The sequence below is a fragment of the Chrysemys picta genome, chromosome 3, assembly GCF_011386835.1.
Source record: "Chrysemys picta bellii isolate R12L10 chromosome 3, ASM1138683v2, whole genome shotgun sequence".
Taxonomy (NCBI): Eukaryota; Metazoa; Chordata; order Testudines; family Emydidae; genus Chrysemys; species Chrysemys picta.
The window spans coordinates 114,055,142-114,078,568 of record NC_088793.1 but is presented as its reverse complement, the minus strand read 5'-3'; the positions used below and the strand labels follow the sequence as shown (position 1 = coordinate 114,078,568).

Here is a 23,427-nt window from a genome sequence, read left to right as displayed (position 1 = left end):
ATGGCACTGATCTGGCTGTGCAAACCCTGCAATTATGGACTAAACGTTCCACAGTGCACTTTTACACGCTGCTATTCAAGTACACTACAGTACTTTAATGTGCAGTGGCAGAGTTTGCCAGTGTTGCCAACTCTCATGATTTTTTCACAAGTGATGGGATTTCAGATGGTTCTGGAGCTTGTGCTGGAGAAGCTCCAGCCTCCTCGGAGGAAGTTTAGTCCCGCTGGAAGCCAGCAGAATCTCTCCCCTGCCGAGAGGAGGAGGGAGCAAAGAGCCCAGCAGTTTAGTGCAATCCTGGTCCCTCGACCCCCTCCTGTCAGAGAGACCGGATAGTACATCTGCTCAGCGGCGGCTCCAGGCAGCAACGCTCCAAGCGCGTGCCTGGGGCGGCAAGCCGCGGGGGGCGCCCTGCTGATCCCTGCGAGGGTGACAGTCAGACAGCCTTCGGGGGCATGCCTGTGGGAGGTCCGCCGGTTCCGTGGATTTGGCGGCAATTCGGCTGCGGGTACCTCCCGCAGACAAGTCGCCGAATCCGTGGGACCAGGGACCTCCCGCAGGCAGGCCGCCCAAGGCAGCCTGCCTGCCTACCGTGCTTGGGGTGGCAAAAAAGCTAGAGCCGCCCCTGCATCTGCTCCTCTCCCTCCCTCCTAGCATCTCTGGCCCGGGAAGTAGGGGCAGAGGGGAGTTAAGACCCTCTGGAGTTGCCTCCCCAAGCCTAGGAAGGGGGAGAGGGATAGTTTCCCCCGCCTGGGAGAGAAGAACCCCCAGAGATGCAGAAGTGAGCCTGGGGGACAGGATTAATGAAGGGCAGATGTGGGGGGTGAGAGCTTCCACAGCTGGGGCCAAAATCACCTTCTCCAATATATTTGGGAGAGTGGGCAACACTAATTGTCACACAAGATGGGTAGGGGAAGTTCAAAAATCAAAGGAGACCAAAAAACACTACTATAATTATTTTTAATCTTATGATTATTTTAGCCAATCTCATGATTTGGAGGGCGGGGTCAGACTCATTAGGATGGCAATACTGCACATAGTGACTTGGTGGGTGGCAGGCTAGGACACTGCAGAATTACATGCTGGCTTGCTGCCAAGTCTCCATCCGGACAAGCTCTTAGTCTCTCCATGTCTCAGTTCCACAGTAGTGTCCACCAAAATAATAGCACTGCCCTACCTCACCGGGGTGTTGTGAGGATAAATCCCTTAAGATTATCAGATGCTTGAATACCCCAGTAATGGGGGCCATATAAAATCACCTAAAATAGAAAAATACCTACAGATAAATAGACTGATAAGTTTTCCCCACCCTAACTAGTTATTACAGTACTTATGGAAAATCCCCCAGGGTCAGATATTTGGACCCTTACTTTTGCTTAGTAGCACCTTACTGCATAAGTGCCCCCACTGATTCTGTAGTAGCTCACATAGCAAGTATATTTCTACCAGAATCTGTCTGGTTTCGAGTCAGTAGGAGTTTAGGGGCTAGGAATCTCACACAGGATCAAGCCCTTAACATACATACAGAATACACAAGTTTTATAACCAATTTTTATTTTTTATTTATATATCTATACACACACACACACAGCAAATGAATAATATATATTTAAATATAACATTTCTGTAAGTGAGCCATTTTCAAAACTGAAGAGAAGAAATCCAAAATTTGTAAACAAAGAAAACACATTGCTGTAGTATAGCTATACAGACCCAAAGCAACTAGACAGATTGGCTTTTTGTTTTTTAAAGGAGAAAGTTTGTACAAAGGTGTTCTTTTGAACTGAAGCTGTGTATGCTGCTGCATCACAGTCAGGAACTAAGAGAGTGATAAACCTCTGAAAAGAAAATGAGGTTTTAAATGGAATGACAACAGTATCTCATCTAAACTATAGCACAGCCAGCAGATGTTGCTTTCATATAGATTTTTCTGCGTGGCTAAAACCTAACTGTTGCTGTAATAATATATACTGGTGCCTGGGGGCCAATGCACACATTACAACTAAAGGAAGTGTGAAGATATTGTTAGGCATTAGCAGCCTAGAGGTGACTGATTTGTATGCAAACATGATTCAGGATTTTCACAAGAAAGATGAGAGGTGAGCTTCTCCATGTGTGGGCTCCAAAAGAAGAGCTGGTTTAATGTTTGAGGCAGTCATTTATCTAGCTACAACATGAGGGAGCTACTCACTTTACACTTTTGGTGGAAGCTGGTAGGGAGGATTGGGCAGAAAGAAGCTAGGCGTTTTATCAAATTGTTCCATGTAAGAGAGTTAATATTTTCACAGACTTCCAGGGAGCACTGCGTCCTGTCTGTGGGAGTGGCGCGCGGTTTAGGATGGAAGACCCGGAGATGGATGGAGTGGTTGAGATGAAACTCAGAGACGACCTTTGGGAGGAACTTAGGGTGAAGGCGCAGGGAGACCTTGTCTTTATGGAAAACTGTATATGACACAGGTTCTCAACCTTTTTCTTTCTGAAGCCCCTCCCCCCACACGCTATAAAAACTCCACAGCCCACCTGTGCCACAATTGTTTTTCTGCATATAAAAGCCAGGGCTGGCATTAGGTGGCAGCAAGCAGAGCAATTGCCCAGGGCCCTACACCACAGAGGGCCCAGCAAAGCTAAGTTGCTCAGACTTTGGCTTCAGCCTGTGGTGGTGGGGCCCCTGGCTTCAGCCCTGCATGGCAGGGCTTTGGCTTTCTTCCCTGGGCCCCAATGAGTCTCATGTTGGTGCTGCTTGGCAGCCCCCCTAAAACCTGCTCGCAGCCCCCCAGGAGGCCCCAGACCCCTGGTTGAGAACTACTGGTATATGAAGAGGTCAGCCAGCATGGCTGCCAATTCATTGACCTGTTGGGCTCTAGTGATGGCCACCAGAAAGAGGGCCTGCATGGATAGGTGGGCAAGGAAGCGTGTGGCCAGTGATTTGAATGGAGACCAGATAAGGGCAGACAGCATGAGGCTGAGGTCCCAGCGGGGGGAGGAGGGGCAGGAATAGGGGTAAGGACCAGCAAGAAGCAGTTCATCAGGCCCCTCAGAAACCAGGTAGTTGTAGGGTAGGTAAACACCAACCATCCATGTGACAGAGGAAGGTGCTGAGTGCCACGAGGTAGACGCACATCAAGTTGAGTGTGAGGCCCAAGTTCTTGAGCTCCAGGAGGTAGTCTAGCACAAAGGGCATGGAGACAGCATGGAGGGTTGTGCCCAGGAGGTGAAGGGCTTTCATTTTGTGGTGTAGCATGCCCACTGTGTGTAAGGATACAGAGGACAGGTGATGAACAGGTGTTGTCTATGTGCGAGCCCCATCCAAAAACTAGGCCATCACTGTGTTGGGGTACCAAACCTTGCCATTCTTCTGGGTGAGAAGGTCTGGTGGGGTGGAGAGGCTGATCAGTGAGTGGGGTGACAATCTGAATAGATCAGGAAATGAAAACTGTCGGGGCTAGCCCGATGACCCTGGCTCGGTCTCAGTGTATCTTGCAGAAGACCTGGGGAAGGAAAGGAACAGCACACTGAAGGTTGTTGCACCATGGAAGAAGGAGGTTGTCACCCTTGGAGTCCTGACGCCTGGCTCCCCGCAGTTGTAGAGAGGAACTTGCAGTTTTTATGAGTGGCAAAAGAGGTCCCAAAGGGAGGTGCCCCAGGCCCAGCAGATAAAATGGAGCGTGGGGTTGTGGAGTTGCCACTCGTGGTTGAGGTACCAGGTCCTGCTGAGTGCGTCCATCAGGGAGTTCCGTGCCCCCAGGAGGTATGCCACATGGGGCACAATGTTGCGGCAGAGACACCAGTTCCAGAGGTGGATGGTCTGTGTGCAGAGTGACCATAACCTGGTGCTGCCCTGTCTGTGTACGTACATCACAGTAGTGATATTATCCGAGAGGATCTGGATATGCTGGTCGCAGAACAGAGGCAGGAACATGTGGCAGGCCCAGCAGACTGCATGCAACTCTAGTGTGTCGATGTGCATGCATGCCTCCCTGCGAGTCCACTTCCCGTGGACAGCACGGCTGACCAAGTGTGTGCGCCCCACCCTACCAGGGAGACGTCTATGGTGAGGGTGGCCGTGGGGACAGGAGATGACAAATGGGATGCCTCAAAGCACTTTGGTAGGATTCATCCACTAAGTAAGGAAGGAGTGGACCCAGCTGGGGACAGTCAAGGAGGGCAATGTGGGACCTGCAGACCAAGAACAACCACAGTGCATATGGAGGTGGGTGCAGCGTCATATCTGTGCAGGACACCATGGAGTCAAAAGAGGTAAAGACAACAGTGCACTGTCGCCACCTCAGCGAAGGACGGAGCCATCAGCAGTCAATCATCCAGGTAGGGGAATACAAAGTGCCCCTGACAGTGGAGGTGGGATGCTACAACTGCAAAGACCTTGGTGAATCCAAATGGAAGGCCCTGAATTGATAGTGGTTGTCACCTACACAGAAGCAGAGGGATTTGCGGTGGGTCAGGTGGATGTCAATATGGAAGTATGCATCTTTCGTGTCGAGGGCTGCGAACCGTGCCCCTTGGGGGAGGGAGGGAATGATGGATGCAACTCAGCGTCACCATACGGAACTTGGTCTTTATGATGAAAATATTGAGTAAGCGGGCGATCAAAGAAAGGGTGGAGGCCCGTCCTTCTTCAGGATGAGAAAGTACAGGAAGTAGAAGCCCTTGCCAATGAAGAGGGTGGGCATGGGTTCCATAGCACCCTTCCTGAGGAGGGTGTCCACCTCGTGTTGAAGGAGGGTGTCAAGGGCAGGGCTCTCCAGAGAGAACCCGGGAGCGGGGGGTGCCTGGTGAGATGGGAAAGTGAGGAATTCTATAGAGTAGCCATGTACTATGATCTCCAATACCCAGTGATCCGTGGTGATCTTGCCCCAGTGGTGGGCAAATAGGGCAAGATGTCCCCCAAAGGTGGCACAGGGGGCCACAGTCAATGATGGGGGGCAGGTTTCACACCTCCCAACCATCACATCAAAATTGGGCATTCTGCTAGTGGCGAGGTGTAGTGGTGGAGGTGTTGGTGGCTGATGGCCATGAGCACTGGGATTGGGGATACAAGAGGGCTGGCTCATAATACGTGGTGTTGGTGGGTTAGTACGGCAGGTAGGGGCCCAGCTGGAACTTTCGCTTAGGTTGTTGGTGGTGAGGGGCAGGGGTATTGTGAGGCTTATTTAACAAATATTTGTCAAACACTTTTTGATCCTTGTCTCAAAGATGCTATAGAAGTGCCAAGTTCTAACGATAGAGAGGAGTTGGTTCCAATTAAGTTAATAGAAGAATGGCCATTGTTTCGATGTGAGCAGGAACAGGCTAGCATTCAGAAGGGACGTCATCATAACCTTGGAAATGATCAAGTCTGAGCACAAGCACAAATTTTAAATTTCTCAGCAATGCATCCATTTTTTTCAGTGTAATCTTATTCTGATGAATTTGCTTGATATTTGTTTGAATTTCATTATATGTTAAATGTTGCTATATGACAACAGCAATGGCAACATTTACTTAATCCTTCATTCAGTTTTGCTCAAATCACTTAAAGCACTATTAAACCTGAAAAAAAAATCCATGTAGTTTTTTTTTAAATGTGCAAATACTAGAACATTTCAAAAACTACAGCATTAGTCTTCAGTTGAATACAAATGGACTCATTTTGGAACTAAATTAATTGCTCCTGTGTCACATATACAGCTTATATTTTTTCAACATTATTTAATATCTACATTTGCACTGCTTCCCTGCTAACAGATTTCATGCTGAACTTTCTTCAATGGAATCTGTTCCTGTAATTAACCAAGGCTGCTGCATGTTCCTTCCATTTTCTTAAACAAATATGAAACCACTCTTAGATTCACAGAAAAACACCATAGGCTGCAAGGGACACAGATGAAGTCATTTTACTGGCAGCTGCTCTAATAAATTGTAGAGAGTTTTGTTTTGAAATGACATTTTGAAATGAAATGGTTTGTTTCAAAATGAAACGTCAAAACGTCTTCAAAATGAACTATTTCACCTTTTAAAAAAAAATTCCCCTAATTTTTAATCCATGAAAGTATTTACCAAAATTTTACCCAAATTCATGATAGTTGCAGTCACCCCAAAACTGCATTCCTTGTGAATTTCCTATTCAACTGAAAAATGTTGCCCAGTTCTCTCCAAGACAAGAGAGCCTAGGTCAAAACTAAAAATGACCTAACAAAGCTAGGTGAATGGGAGCATAATGACAGATAAAAATCACAGCTGACAAAGAATGATGCATATTGGAATAATTTATCTGAACCACACACACACACACACACACACACACACACACTTTATTGGAGACACATTCACATTACTGGAGTTCTACAGTAACTCTAACAAGGAAAGAGACATGGGTGTTATTAGCAGCAGCAGCTCAGTGCATAGTAGCAATAAAAAGGAAAAGTTGGGATGTTTAAAGAATGGGATACAAATAATGTCTGAAATGTAATACGATTGTATAAATTGATGACACTCCTTCACACTATCTCAAAAAAGCTGTAAAAATAGAAGGGGTTCAGAGAGTTAACAAAACTGGTTAGAGGCAGGGAAAAACGTCTACATGAAGAGAGATTGCCATTGTTTAACTTAGAGAGGAGATGAAAAAATACAAAGGAATATAATAGAGAATCACACAAAAATGAATGGTGTAAAAAAAGAAAATTGGGTACTCCTATTTATCTTCTCAATATAAGAGCATGGGGACCTTCAATTAAGCTGAATGACAAACAAACGGATAAAGAGAAATTACATTTCTAGACAACACAATTTTCTTTCAGAATGGAGCTCCACCATTTATCACTGAGACTAAAAGGTAGAGTCAGAAAAAAAGACTAGGCATTATATGGTTTATGTCAGTGGCTCTCAACCTTTCCAGACTACTGTACCCCTTTCAGGAGTCTGATCTGTCTTGTGTACCCACAAGTTACACATCACTTAAAAACTACTTGCTTACAAAATCAGACATAAAAATACACAAGTGTCACAGCACACTATTACTGAAACATTGCTTACTTTCTCACTTGCACCATATAATTATAAAATAAATCAATTGGAATATAAATATTGTACTTACATTTCAGTGTATAATATATAGAGCCATATAAACAAGTCATTGTCTGTATGAAATATTAGTTTGTACTGACTTTGCTAGTGATTTTTATGTAGCCTGTTGTAAAACTAGACAAAATATCTAGTTGAGCTGACGTACCCCCTGGAAGACCTCTGCATACCCCTGATTGAGAACCACTGGATTATGTTACGAGATTGTAAAATCTTTGGGTGTGGCACAAGTTTCATTCTGGGTTTGTATATACAGTATCTAGCAGAACAGGGCCCTGATCGTGACTGGAATCTCTACGCATTGCTATAATATGCATTAATAATAATACCATCGCCATTAATAACAAAAAACAACATCATCCACGGTTACGTTAGGTAGGATAAGAACTTCCTAAATATTAAAGATATAACCCCTCATGTTTCAGAGAATACGCCAGACACTAATTTATGAAGAAAATTACTCTAAAGCAGACTACTCCTTAATTGCCTATTGAAGGGTTTCCTGCACCTTCCTAAGAACATAAGAATGGCCATACTGGGTCAGACCAAATGTCTGTCTAGCCCAGTATCCTGTCTTCTGACAGTGGCCAATGCCAGGTGCCCCAGAAGGAATGAACAGAACAGGTAATCATCAAGTGATCCATTCCCTGTTGCTCATTCCCAGCTTCTGGCAAACAGAGGCTAGGGACACCATCCCTGCTCATCCTGGCTAATAGCCATTGATGGACCTATCCTCCATGAATTTATCTAGCTTTTTTTTTTTTAAAACCCTGTTATAGTTTTGGCCTTCACATCCTCTGGTGAAGAGTTCTACAGGTTGACTGTGCGTTCTATGAAGAAATACTTCCTTTTGTTTTAAACTTGCTGCCTATTAATTTCATTTGGTGACCCCAAGTTCGTGTGTTATGAGAAGGAGTAAATAACACTTCCTTATTTAGGTTCTCCACACCAGTCATGATTTTATAGACCTCTATCATACCCCCCTTAGTCGTCTCTTTTCCAAGATAAGAAGTCCCAGTCTTATTAATCTCTCCTCATATGGAAGCCGTTCCATACTCCTAATCATTTTTTGTTGCCCTTTTCTGAACCTTTTCCAATTCTAATATATCTTTTTTGAAATGAGGCAACCACATCTGCACGCAGTACTCAAGATGTGGGCGTACCATGGATTTATATAGACACAATATGATATTTTCTGTCATATTATCCATCCCTTTCTTAATGATGATTCCCAACATCGTTCACTTTTTTGACTGCCGCTGCACATTGAGTGGATGTTTTCAGAGAACTATCCACAACCACTCTAAGATCTCTTTCTTGAGTGGTAATAGCTAATTTAGACCCCATCATTTTATATGTATACTTGGGATTATGTTTTCCAATGTGCATTACTTTGCATTTATCAGCACTGAATTTCATCTGCCATTTTGTTGCCCAGTCACCCAGTTTTGAGAGATCCTTTTGTAGCTCTTTGCAGTCTGCCTGGGATGTAACTAGCTTGAGTAGCTTTGTATCATCTGCAAATTTTGCGACCTCACTGTTTACCCCTTTTTCCAGATTATTTATGAATATGTTGAATAGGACTGGGCCCAGTACAGACCCTTGGGGAACACCACTATTTACCTCTCTCCATTCTGAAAACTGACCATTTATTCCTACCCTTTGTTTCCTAACTTTTAACCAGTTACCAAGGTCCATGAGAGGACCTTCCCTCTTATCCCATGACAGCTTACTTTGCTTAAGAGCCTTTGGTGAGGGACCTTGTCAAAGGCTTTCTGAAAATCTAAGTACACTATATCCACTGGATCCCCCTTGTCCACATGCTTGTTGACCCCCTTACTAGAATTCTAGTAGATTGGTGAGGCATGATTTCCCTTTACAAAAACCATGTTGTTGACTCTTCCCCAACAAATTACGTTCATCTATGTGGCACTCTATTGAAAGAAGAGAGAAAGTGCTCAAAGATCCACAAGCTGTTAAAGTTGGGGAAAGAACTGAAAAGGAGCATTGTAAACTGGGAATCAGAACAAGGCTGTAACTTTCTGATCAAGGGTCAGAGGTTCCTGGACTACATGGCAAATCAGTGGGAACAGCACAAACTTAAAAAGGAAAGAGAGATTAATGAAGAAGATAGATTCTGCATTTCTAAAGACACCCATAAAAAGGCGCGCTGGCTCAAGCAGTCAAACTCCCCTTAAGACAAGGAAGATAAATGGAGTCACAAATGTACAGAGCAGAACGCTGGTTGACGACAAAAGCGGAGGAAGAAAAACTTGCTGTCACCCAGAGAGCAATGGAAAGGAAAATGTGCAAGATATCACTCCGTGACCATATATCGAATGAGGAGATCAGAAGGCGTACAGAGGTGACCAATGTAGTGCAGGCAGCACACAATGCAAAGCAAAGATGGGCAAGTCATGTAGTCCGCAGGCAAGACAATGGGTGGACAACCCCCGCATCAGTGACTGGATCCTCAGAGATCACAAGCGACCGCTGGGCAGACCAAAAACGCTCTGGGCCGATCCCATGACAAAATCCTTTGGCCAGAAATGGAAAAAACGTGCTCGCAACAAAATAGAATGGTGCGGCAACTTTCGTTCATGGAGGGACGGACAAGGACAAGCCGGACAAAGGTGACAAATGTAACTGTGCTGCGGACAGCCAGATGCATCAGTCTTACCAGCACGGGTACGTGTCCTGCAGCTGTTGCCAAAACACACATTCCAGTTTGTAGGACACCATCCAAAAGCACACTGCCAGATTCCCTACAGCGAACTCCATTACAAGAGTGCAAAGAAAACAAGCAAACCAGCACATCGAACAATCTATTCAGCTATTTAGACTTCACGGTCCCAAATCTGGTCTCTGCCAGATCATCTGATATTCCTGAAACTTGGAAAGAGGAATCTACATTCGACAACTGGATCCTGCTTCTGAGTCAGATTTCCAGTTCAGTCCTTTTGGTGGACCGGAATTCCTGTCTGGCTAGATGTGAAGTGTGGCCCAGATTTAACAGAGCCTTTGTTTGTACCTTTCCTCTAAAATAGCTGGTGTTAGCTACTACCAGAGATCACTAGTCTAGGTCATTAGATTACTGGTCTGCTTCAGTATGTCAGTTCCTATTTTCCTATCATCTGTTCATGTTTCTTTAATGCTGAGTTTAAGAGAAAGCTACTAGAAAATGCAATGAACTGGTGAGCAATGTCATTTTAAAATCCAAAATCAACATGTACAACCAAAAATCTCCAAAGGCAGAGAAAATGCATCATCATGCACCCCAAGTAAAGTAAGTCATCATCAAGCAAAATAAAACATTAAATCTCATGCCTCCATGTACTATCCTAATCATCCTTTCAAAAACAAACCAACCCTGCAGAAATCCAAAACAATTCACTTTTTGGTGAAAAAACTTGAATTTTTATAAAGTCTTATTGATTCCTCCTTTAAAAATTATGATCACAGCTTGTTTCAAGAAAAACTGGCAATGACAAAAGACTAATTAGTGTAGCTATTTCGTTTACTGTTCCAATTTTAGGAGCTGTAAATTATGAAAGATATAATGAATTTACTCCCCAGAAATACTATTAACAACATTAAATAAGCCAGTGCCCTGAGAGAGATAATGGAAATCACGGCTGTGGATGAATTAAAATGGAGCTTTGTAAAGATTAATAAAAGAGATGACAAATCCTGATGTTTAATTAACATTGGCAGCTTTGGAATGCTGGGAATGCTTCCATAAATTCACATACACAAAAATTGTTGAAGGATGTTTAATTTTTATTAATAATTAATTATTATTATTATTAAAGGGAAGGAGGTGAGGAGGAAGGAATAAAGCATAAGGTGAAGAAAAGAAGGCCAGGCTTACTTCCCACTACAAACATGGTAACCAATACCTTCCCATCAATCCCGTATACTACTTTGAACAAAAATGACGAGGCGGCTGACAGTGATACACTTCCAAGCCATAATACAAACAAACAGAAAACTAATGTAACTATTCTCCTGATTCTGAAAGCAGCTGTACTGCATGTAGCATTAAGCAGATGAGCTAACATTTCCCTGAACCTGAATTAGGAAGCAAATACATGGTTTGAATTTTAATATGCCTTTTTGCTATGTAATTATTAGCAGATCCAGTCTTCTCATTGCTTTTATTTACATTTAAGGGTTTGGGGAGGGGGGTTGTGTTACATTTTTCTTTGAAAGCACAATTATTTTAGATATGCAACATATTGAAAAGATTTTCTAGTGCTTTTGAAAACCTGCATATGTATGTGATGTGTACCACATACCTATTTAGGTTACTGTGTATTAAAAAGGAAGAGGCAACATAATGAATTACATTCTACTGTGGCACAATTCCACTAATCAATGGAGTTGCGCCCATTCATTGCAGCCCTGAATTGAGCCTAATGCGTTAAAATATTGACGATAACCATGGTCCCAATTCTGCAAATGTGTGTGCCTGTACTTAACTTTATTTACATGGTGAAAGCATGAGAATGTTTGCAGATCAGGGACTCATTTAAAAAACAAAACAAAAAACAAACAAACCCCCCCCCCCCAGTGCCTGTGTTTTACTGTGACACATACATCACATATATTTGCTTAGAAGCTATCTTCATATTAGTTTAGTACTCTTGGTTAGTTGTGACACTTTTGTTATGCTAATTCTAACAGAAACCACTAGAGCTCAGCAAACTGATATTTTGATTCAGGGGCCAAATTGAAAATCCTCCCAAATATTTGGTTTGGTTTAAATCAAAATATAACGTTTTCAGGTTTTCTTGCCAAAATGGGGAGACGGGAGGGAGGAAAACAGGAAAAAATATTGTGTTGAACAAAAAGTTTTGTTTGGCTCAAATTATTATTTTATTTTTGTTTGAGGTTGAACAAAATATTTCATTCAACCTGAAACATTTCTCCTCCCCCCTCCCCAACTTCCTGGAGTTTTATGTTTAAGGTCTTTTGTTTTGTTTTGTTTTAAATCTAGCTAAATATCACAATGAAACAAAATAAAATGAACTGTTTCAACTTTTTCAAAAAATAAATCATCTGTTTTCCAGCTGAAACTATTCTACCCTGAATATGCTAATAAGTTTGATGCCCCCCAGAATGCATTTTTCAGTGATGTCCATTAGCCAAAAAAGTCACTCAATTCTAGAAGCTGCCACTATGTTTCTGTAGCCCAAAGACTAGTTACATAATTTATTTATTGTGGTTGTGTCTAGGGACCTCAGTGAGTGATATGGGCTGCAAATTTGCTTGGTATCATATAAACTATAGAATAAAAATATGGTCTTTTTTTAAAATAAGTATGGGATTTTTAGAGATTTAAATTTGAAAGAAAAACAAAAGGATACTCAAAATAAGCACTGAAGAGAGAGAATGAGTGTTTTCAACACACACATACTCAAATGACATTCATCTATCATTAAGTTTGCACCAGCATGCACCCAAGAGTAGGAAATACCAAAAATTAAGGTCACACAGCATTCCCCACTATAATTCTACTGCCTTGTGAGAATGTATGATGATACAATTTCATTATATACTATTTAAGAAACAGTAAGTTATTCAAATACCACACATTTTTTCTTACATCTTTATATACACATCTAATGTCATGGTATTTTTCTTACTTAATTTTATTGTTATAATAGTCAAGTATATCTTTATCAATTTCAAACTCCATGTATTCATAAATGTTTCCATCTATATTCTTTTTGTGGAACCAATAGCTTTATTTATGTATAGTTGTTTTTACCTGAAGTTACACTGAAAGAGTTCTGAGGGTCTTCATAAAATGGAGGAGGAACTGAGTCCTATTAACACTGAGCCAATTGATGATATTGTTTATTATTTTTAAGTATTCCCATGCTCTAACACAACGCTCTTATATGTGTGCTTTATATACCAAAATAAATATATAATGCAAATAAACTCTTTCAAATGTGAATGTCTCATGTATGGAACATATCCAAAGATCAATATTTAGCTTGGAGGAATTTTTCAAATGCTGCAGTGATTTTTATAGCCGCTGCGATCAAAAGCTCTGAGGGTTTTTTTATGTTTTTATTTTACTTATTATATTTAATGGAAACTGCCTTCAACTTACTATCAGATTATAGGATAAATTGCCTTTAAAGGCACAAATTTCACACAAAGTTACATGATACATAGGTTTACTATCCAGAGTAAGATTATAAATGTAATCTAGAAATACATATTATAATATTGATATCAGATAATCTGTACCATGTGAGGCCATCTAAGTGTTTAGTAATTAAGTGATAATAGACAACGATAGAGGGAAAGCCCCAACCCTGCAGACTTACCCATGCACTTAACTTTAAGCAGAGGACTAGACCCAATGGGACTAAAATTAAGCATGTGCATAAGTCTTTGGAGGTAGACCCCAAAGAGATGTCTTTTTTTTTTTTTTTTTTTTTTTTTTTTTTTAAAGTCTAAAGGAAATATTTCTTAATCTAGAGAATTAAACTTAACCTACCAAATATTCTTCAGGTTTGATTTTATGTTCCCATATTTTTAAATTAAGAAATACTTCTGATTACTGATGTGCAGTGAAATAAAATAACAGAAAGAGCTTATCAATTCTTTCTTCCTCCCCACAGGTTTCCTGTGACAGAAACAAATAAAAAAAAATTCTGGGAGGAGGTTACGACCTGCTTTGTGTTTAAAGCCAAAAGACTGCTGGCTCCACTCTAAAGGGAACTGGAATACCACACTTCCAGGATTTTCCCCTGAATATAGTTCCCCCCACCCATTTTTGAGGCCTTAAACAAGAATTGGGCCCGAATTCAACACTCTGGCTCCTGCCACCCTATAAAAGAAAACACTGTGATGTTCAAAATCTGAATGAGTCTACAAAGTTACGTTAAAGTAATCCACCTTGTGTCGACCTATTCGTGGATGCGATTTGTGGCTCAGGCCCCTCTCTGTTCTAGAGGGATCTTAACATAAATCCTCAGTTATATCAGTCAGACCACTTCTACTATTACAGGTTAATCACACAATAGAATAATAGTTTCATGAGCGTTTGTTTTAAACAGGCTTAAAAAGGACATTTCTGTTTCACTTCGATACACTATCTGCCACCTGGGAACCCACATGATCACTTCCAACCAAATTTCTACAATTGCAATTTCCAATAAAGTCCATATATTTTCCACAGATCTGTGAAAATCCTTGAAGATAGTGGGTATTGGACTCGGCCCTAACTTAAGACCTTTAGAGTGGACTAATATACACACAAGTCCCTCAACTCCAATATACAATAGAACCTCAGAGTTATGAGCACCTGGGGAATGGAAACATTATGGTTGTTCTTTCAAAAGTTTACAACTGAACATTGACTTAAAACAGCTTTGACACTTCACTATGCAGAAGAAAAATGCTGCTTCCCCCCCTTTTTTATAGTAGTTTATGTTTAACACAGTACAGTACTGTATTTGCACTTTTTTGGGGAGGAGGGGACCTGCTGATGCCTGATTGTGCACTTCCGGTTCCAAACGAGGTGTGTGGTTGACTGGTCAGTTCAGTTCATAACTCTGGTGTTCATAACTCTGTTCTCTAGAACACAGTAGAACCTCAATGTGGTAATTGCAAGTAAATAAAACATTATTTCATTTTTTAAACAAAGTAACATACTTAAAATATGTTGCAATATAGCTATATTTGTAAGAGTACATTGACATCTGACACCTGTCTACACTGAAGAAGTTTACCAACAGCATCCCGCACATACCTCTTTTGAGTATTCCACATTGTGCAGGATATCTCACATCTGTCCCCAATTTATAATGTTAACCCATGGTCCCATATTGCCATTGGAAAGTCATGCTCTGGCATCTGGACACAACCACATCCAACGGCAGTTGCGTATCACTCCTCCTCCCCTGCCATGTGTGGCGTCACCTCCACCCAGTTCCCTTCCAAAGCAGCATACAACTGAGAAACTGCTCCAGGGACCAATCCAAGCTGTGAAGGTGGGTAGCTTGGGCAGGAGTGGGGTCTGTGTGGGGAGGGTGGGCTGGAGGTCTCTGACTTGAAAATACAATAGCTGTGAGCATTAGAGCAAATGGACTTTCTTTTATTGTAAATAGTGCCTTTCTACATAAAGTCTGTGTTTAGCACATGGAATTATTGTTTAGTTTCATTATAAGAAGTTCTAGACTATTTGCATGCTTGTGTGTATTTTTTTAGAAAAATAAAATGTGAGTAAACCTGCCCAGGAGCTTTTGGCTGCGTATTTGTGTGGGTTGGGGGGGGGGGGGCACACACACAGAAACTGAGCACACAGAACAAAGAGGGGGCAGAGAGGCAAAAGGCATGAAAGGCCTTTGGGTATGTTGGCTAAAGAGGCTGGGGGGTTCTAGTTAAAAAAGTTACTCTTTTTGTTCTTGGTTCTACCTGCATTTGAAGAAGCAGGATTTTGTATACTTCTTGTAAATAACCAAGATTGGTATTTTCTTCAATGCAGGCGCCATTAATTTCTACTTCCAAGAGGAAGATCCCTTGGGCTCCAAACGTTGACTAGCGGCTCAGGTGGAAAAGGAGCAACTGAAACATGGTGGCAGCATCACATCTGTGAGTTCTCTGCACTGCAGCAGCTGAAAGTGTGAGCCAGGAAACTGTTTCTGAAGTGCCACAGAGCTCTAGATTTTACAGACACAAACCTAGCCCAGTGATGGACTTGATGAAAAGAGTTTGAGCAGTACAGACTTGGCCATGCAGGACAACAACAAAACAACAACAGGGAAGTAAAACTTATTTTACCTTACTGGGGAGCAAGGCACCACTGCCTTGAGCCCCAAAGCCGTCCTAGGAGCCATGCAGGGCCAATAAAAGGGGGAGAGGGGGCAGGAAGGCCATTTGACCCGGGCCTCAAGCTCAAAGGGGGCCTCAAATTTAGGCACTTGTTAATTTTTTGGCATTTGATAAGTTTCGCAACTTGTTTTTATGTGCATCCCTATCGGACCAAAATGTGACACACACTCTCAGTTTAGAACTGCAAATTTAAGCAAATAAGAGATGTGATTTGGTAAAAGACAATTTTTGTTGTTAACGGATATAGATTTTGTCATATTAAAATGTTCATAAATATTGTGTATTTTTGTCAGTTTGTCTGCATCAGTGGCTTGAGGTGAACGCACCTTCAACATGTTGAAGCAGGTAAAGAACTATCACCGTTCAACTATGGGACAAAAGTGTTGGAATGGGCTCACCATGCTTAATATCAACTGTGACATTGCACGAAAGCTAGATTTTTCCTCAATAATTAGTGCATTTGCACAGAAAAAGGCTAGAAAAGCATTTGTTAAATTAAAAAATATTTAAATTATGTCTCACTTTTTTTGGGTGCCTTATTTTGTTTTCATGTGTTGTCATTTTTTATTTTTATTATGGCTAGGGGCCTCAAAAGCTGGAAGTGGCCCGGGCCTCTCTGGGCCTCTGAGAGAGCCTGGAGCCATGGTGATTTATTGCTCCCCAAAGTAGAACAAAAATGTGGAGTGATGTTTTTCAGAGACCAGTATGAAGGGGAGGGGACAGACCCCTGTGTTACCACATTACACACACTGACTGCTACGTGCAATTTTGGGGGACTTGACAGACTCCCTGATTCACGACCAGATAGTCTGCCACTCTTGGGATCAGCACCTGCAGGAGTGGTGCTCCAGGAAGGTGCTCTCACATTAAACAGATGCTTAGACACGGGGCGTGCAATAGAAGCCTCAACAGAAAGAATGAAAGCACTAGGAGGCACCACAACCCCAGAAGTATATCAAGTGAGACAACAGCAAAAGAGAACAGATAGTCAGGGTTCTGGATCCACAATGAGATGCATTTTCTGTGGGAGATGGCATAAGTGGGTAAAAGAGAAGTTCCCCTCATTAGGGCAGCATTGTAAAGAAAGTGGCAAGTTGAACCATTTTAGCAGCATGTGCAAGAGCAGAGGAAGCTCTCAAACGTTCAGTCAGACTTGTACAAGAGGGGGATGGCCTATCAGACAGCAGTGATGTCATCGTGACTCTTTCCTCCAATCCAAGAGCATATCAGGTTTAGGCTGTCGGGACAGGAAAACAACAGATTACAATACCAATAGGGAAATGCCCTATGCAATTTAAGGTGAACAACAGGGCCTCCTGCAATGCGATTCCTTGGGGTGAATTGGACTCAAAACACATCCATTACAAACATCAGGCACATTCTACAAATATACGAGAGCACAATGCAGCCCACAGGAAAATGTGACCCTGTAGGAATTAACCCCAAAAATAACAGACTGTACCAACTGAAGTTTTTGGTGGTGGATGGTAAACATCACAGACACCGCTTGGGGTATACAGCTGTACAAGCCACGATTCTGATCAGGGTGCAGTGTCAAAATTTTATATCTGACGTACAAGAAGCAAAAAAGGGAGTCCTATGGACAATGGGGACCGTTTTAAAAGCAGATAGGCATGTTTTCCAAGGCAACAGGTGTCTCAAAGGAAAGCTGCCACTGGAAGTTGGCCCCACAGTGGATCTATGTGCTTAGGAAGGAAAACTCCAGTGGCACTACATAATCCAGTACGCAAGGAGCTCGAAAGTCTGCAGAGCAGGGATATCATAGCACCTGCAGAGCCCAGTACAGCCTGCATAAGCATCATGGTGGTGGCAAAGAAGCCATCAGAAAAATTATGCATCTGCATAGACCCAAAGCCATGGAAAAGATGCCCACCACTGCTCAGAATTAATAACATCCTGCCAGAACTTTCCAGAGCCAGACCCTTTATGGCCTGTGATGTAAGAAACGGGTTTTGACACACAAGCTTGGATAAACAGTCTAGCAACACCATTTTGTCACTACAGATGACTGAATGCGGATGGGCATAGGCCCAGCACCACAGGTATTCCATAGAAGATGCACCCTAACACTGGAAGGGCTGCCTGGGGTGAAAGTAACTGCAAATGATACCCTCACTGTCGGTGAAGGAAGCAATGATACAGAAGCTGAATGAGATCATAAACTACAAGCTTTTCTACAGTGATGCAGGGACAATAATGTAACACGTAACCCAGAAAAAAAATGCAACTCAAACAGAGTAACAGATTGGACATCAGCTCACAGAAGAGGGACTGAAAGCAATCCCAACAAGATCAATGCAGTCAGAAACATGCCAGCTTCCATGGATGTGAAAGGGGTACAGCGCTTCATAGGCATGATAAATCTGTCGAAGTTCTGCCCACACCTGGCTGTAGTAGCAGAAGAACCCATACCCATCAGCTCACAAGGCAACATGTTGAGGAGGACTGGGCAGGTCCCCAACAGCAACCTTTTGACACGCTGAAACAAAATTATAACAGATGCCCCTGTCCTGAAGTACTATCAGGAGACTCCACCAAGACACTAACCACTGAGACTCCAGTTTGACACATCAGAGAATGGACTGGGTGGCGCTCTTTTGCAGGAGCAGACAGTCATCTCAGCACAGGCCTGTCAGACTGAACAGGGGTAAGCTCAAACACAAAAAGCTTCTGGCGGTGGAGAGATTCCGTCAGTACACCTATGGCCACCCAGTTATAGTGCAATCGGGCCAAAACCCCCTAGAGACAATCACAGAAAAACCCCTTCTTAGTCGTCCAAAGAAATTATAGTGCATGTTTATGTCTCTCCAGTACCACAGGTGGAGATCAGATATCGTCCAGGATGATTACTGCTTTTAGCAGATATCCTGAGCAGGGTCCATAAACCCAGCATCAGTAAGTAGTGTCTACACAGGGACTTTGGTTGGCTTAACAACGCCGCTCAAGGGGGTGGATTTTTCACACACTTGAATGACAGTTATACCGATCTAATATTCTAGTATAGACCAGGCCTAACTCTACTTTGTGTATAGCCCTAGCAGTGTCATGAAGATAAGACACATCTGAGAGCTGTTGACATTTCTGCATTGGAAGCAATGCTACAGTTGCATAGCTCATTGCTGACAAACACACAGTTATTTTCTTAGTGTAGACAAGACCCTAAGTCATGAGCTAAACCGAGGTGACAAACTATCAGGTGAGAACAAACAGTCATGAACTGAAAACACAAAACAGTTATTAGCATATATGATTTGCAACTTCTATCCCTCATAACTAAGTTTTCTAACCCACAGTAGATACACCCTATGAAAACTTGTGCTACACAGGTTTGTTTGTTTTTTAACCTCAAGGTAACTGATAGTTAACGCCTTTTTTAAAGGTTAGTCTGGACATTTCCCCAAATGTTTGTTCCAGGCTAATCATTTGTAGTTTAACACGAGGGATCAGTCTAACTACCCAATACTCTTAACTTCAGGGTAAGAAAAGAGTTGAGGCACATCAGCTGCGGTAATTGCACTCCTCACCTCTGGCCCCAGAAAGTCAGGAGACCTCCTCAACAGCCCCCTTGTATCACATGAACATCCGTCAGTCCAGGAGGGGGAAGCCTGACAGGGAGGTTTTCTGCAACTGTAGGGCCTACTTCTGCTCCTTCTCCCGCTCTCACATCCTGGCAGAGTTCATTCACTGACTCCTTGTATTCTTTTGCAGAGCAACGTGCATTGTTTCGGGGACTCTGAACTGAAGTTCCTTTATTTTATACCTTTGACTCACATTCTTGTTTCTGATTTTTTCTCTCTCTTTCTTTGCCTCAAGTAAATCACTTGATTCCTGGTCATGTGGCCACTCCTTTACCTGAGGGGGGCCTTTATTTTCGACAGGTTCCACCCACTACTTCGGAATTTCAAATAGGCCAACCCATTTCACATGCTTTAAGATTCAAAACATTAAAGAAAAGAAATAGTCATATATTGACATCTCTTGACACACAAAATATTTGCTGAGCTTAGCCAGTTTTGTGATTCTTTTACTTTGTGAGGCAACACTCTTGTCGATAATGACATAGCAACATAAAATGGAAATCTAAGAAATCATAACAAGCACAACAGAATGTGCCAGGGGTCCCCAACATGGTGCCCATGGGCGCCATGGCACCCGCCGGGGCATCTATGTGTGCCCGCCTTGTGGCCGCCGGACAAGCAGCCGCCGAATTTCGGCAGCATTTCGGCGGCGACGCCTCTTGATGACGCTACTTCTCGGCGGCATTTCGGAAGCGTCGCTGCTTCTCGGCGGCATTTTGTTAACACCAGGGGCGGGTCTATGTTTTTTGCCACCCCAAGCACAGCAGTCAGGCAGGCCTTCGGCGGCATGCCTGTGGGCGGTCCACGGTCACGCGGATTCGGTGGCGGTTCTGCGGGTGATCTGCCGGTCCTGCGGCTTCAGCGTACCCGCCGCCGAAACTGCAGGACCGGCGGACCTCCCGCAGGCACGCCGCCGAAGGCTGCCTGACTGCCACCCTCACAGTGCGCCCCCCACGGCTTGCCACCCCAGGCACGCACTTGCTGCACTGGTGCCTGGAGCCACCCCTGATTAACCTCAAAAAGATTTTTTTTTTAAATTAAGCAATGAGAGAAGTAATGCCCTTATTTTAGGAATAAAATACTGTACTACTGATCTCTTTCAGGAGAAACAAAACCTCTACCAATCTACTACTCATTTACGCATATTTATATTTATGTATTTTATTAATTTGTTTATCTGCAAGTCTCCCCACTTGTTTGACATTCAGTTTATTTCTCATTCATCTTTCAAAAGGTTACAAACAGGCATTGCAAGGGAAATTCCAAAGTACAATAAAAATAAAGGATTGGTCAGTAGATACTGCTTTCAAGATAAGGACATATACCGACAGTAATTAAACCCTGCTAACCACAGAATGTTTACTCTGTATAAAAATTGGTTTCACATGCTTTCAGTGTGATTGTTAGCTACAGAATAGCTGTCAAAAGTGCTACCTGTTTGCACAGAGTGAAATGGTAACAGAATGACAAAGAAAATAAAGTTAGCCTAGGTTGGAACTCAGAACCTTGTTGTATTTCAGTAAGATGAAGTAAATTCCTCTGTTATGAAAGAGTGATAAGGCACTGTCAACTAGACAGAACATGCTCAAGAAAGCAAAAACTTATTAATGGGACTATGGGGACTACTGAGCAAACGCAATTAAAATAGCCTCAGTTAAACATGGAATACATCTTAAATTGGAGCTTCTGTTTGCTATGTTTTAAGTGATCTTTCAGAGAAATAGGATTTGGGAAGTACAGGTTATAACTACAGGTTTTATTTAACTTTTGTTGTAAACAGAATGAGAACTATTCTAGAGAGTGTTTGTTAAATGTGATCAAGAGGGTTATACAAGAAGATAGATTGTCCTCTGGTTTAAGCACTAGCCTGGGACTTGGGATAGATGAGATCTATTCTTGGCTATGACATGGATTTCCTGTGTAATTTTAGGCAAGTCATAGAACCATAAACATGGAGAATTGGAATGGACTCAGCAGGTCATCTAGTTCAGTCCCCTTCACCAAGGCAGGACTAAGTACTTATTATCAATCTCTCACTACCTCAGTTCTCAGTCTATAAAACGGGGATACTACTTACTTTCCATAGGTAGATTCAAACTTTGCGTGTTATCTGTGGTAGCACTGACCTGTCTTCTTTTGAACAAGTTTGAGATCAAGGTAGGACTTAAAGGGGATATTTACAAAGCTTTTCTCTTTCAATTTTCTTTTATTTTCCTTTCAGTCTTGTTATAGCTCATAGGTCTTCCTTGTGCTTTGTTCCTGCATCTTATATATATATCCTTTGTATTTCTACAGCATTCTTTTGCTTGAGGATCTCAAACCATTGTGCAAACACTGAATAGTCCTCACAAGACTCCTCTTAGGTAGATAACTGTTATCTATGAACGTTTTCCCACATAAAAACACAGGCACAGAGATATTAAGTGACTTGCCAAAATCACAAGAAGTCTGTGGTAGAGCCAGGAATAAAACATTAATCTCCTGAGTCCCAGTTCTGCGCTTTAGAAATAAATTCAGTATTTCTCTTAAATTTGATGTTGGCAATTAGAATTTGGCCCAATGTCACTGAAGCCCATTATCACATATAGATAAAAGGCTAACGGGGATAAACTAAAGAAAAGAGAAAGGAAATGTAAGAACCACATGTGATTTTAAATACTAAATGACTAGTTATGGCCCTAATCTTGAACATGATACACATGAGCAGGCCTCTTCATCTATATAGAGGCCCATTAAAATCAATCGGCTTCACATGAGTTTAAGGGGCAACCCATGCACATTGCAGGATCAGGGCCTATATAAATACATGCACAGAGTGAATTAAGAAGATCAAACTGCAAGCTTTTTGTTGTAATGTATGTTTTTTTAGAAATGTTGGACGCTTGGCAAAGACAGAGGTCTGTGTAAGCCACCACTACTTAGACTAAATATGCTTGACATATTACTTGGAGACCAAAGAAGTTTGCTAAATACTTAAATATCACAGATATATGAACTGAGTTGATTCTATAGTGAAAGAATCAAAAAGGTTACAAGAGAACTTTTAGTATAAAAGCAGGACTAATTTTTTATTTATTACTTTAGTTATCACTTAATCCGAAATGTTTTAGAGAGAGAGCTGGTCATATAATATTCAAAAACTAATTTATTTGAGGTATAATGCAGTTCTCTGAAGAACATTTTGATATATTTTTGTTGAGAAAAGCGTGATAGAGTCAAGTATACAAGTGCACGCTGAAGTGCTTTGCTGATGAACAGGGAGAGGATTACTCATATGCTTAAAATTATGCAGCTATTCACCCTTATGGAGTTTTTTAGTTTCCTTGATGCTTCAGGAACCCAGTCCTCCTTAACTGAGATCTTTGGAACCTAATTCTCCAAAAAACTCTCGAACAAATTAAGATTTTTGGTTGCTTTAAAACTAGAGTGGGCCAGCATACCCACTGTCTGAATATTCTCCAACAAGAAAAAATTATGACACTCCTGCATGGGTCATATGCAGGGACTGAACCTGGGATCTATGGATCTAAAAGCATGACCCTCTACTGCTTGAGTGGAAGGGTCAGATACATTAACTTAAAGGCAGCTGCAGTTTCAGCCCTCCCACCTCAACAAAGGTACAAAAAGCCACATTCTGTTAGCGTTACAATAGCAAACTACTACTCTGTACGTATAAAATACCCTGATTTAGACACTCCTGACTTTCAAGCTTCTAAATTGTTTTTTAAGATTCATTTACTAATCAGATCTCAATGAGATGTATAAAAGAAACTAAGATTGATAACTGATGGAAGATGGAAACATCAGTGTACAAAATTTATGACTGGGAAGTATTAATCTCAATGAAATCGACAAAAGCAAAGAAATCCACACATAATTAGCATAGAAAGACCATTAT

General features: G+C 42.0%; 1 protein-coding gene across 5 annotated transcripts in view; it reads right to left on the bottom strand.

Annotated features, from left to right (window-relative positions):
* Positions 1–23,427, bottom strand: part of PLEKHG1 (pleckstrin homology and RhoGEF domain containing G1) — a 216,714-nt gene that overhangs the window by 102,732 nt on the left and 90,555 nt on the right. The gene's annotated exons all lie outside the window — the stretch shown is intronic.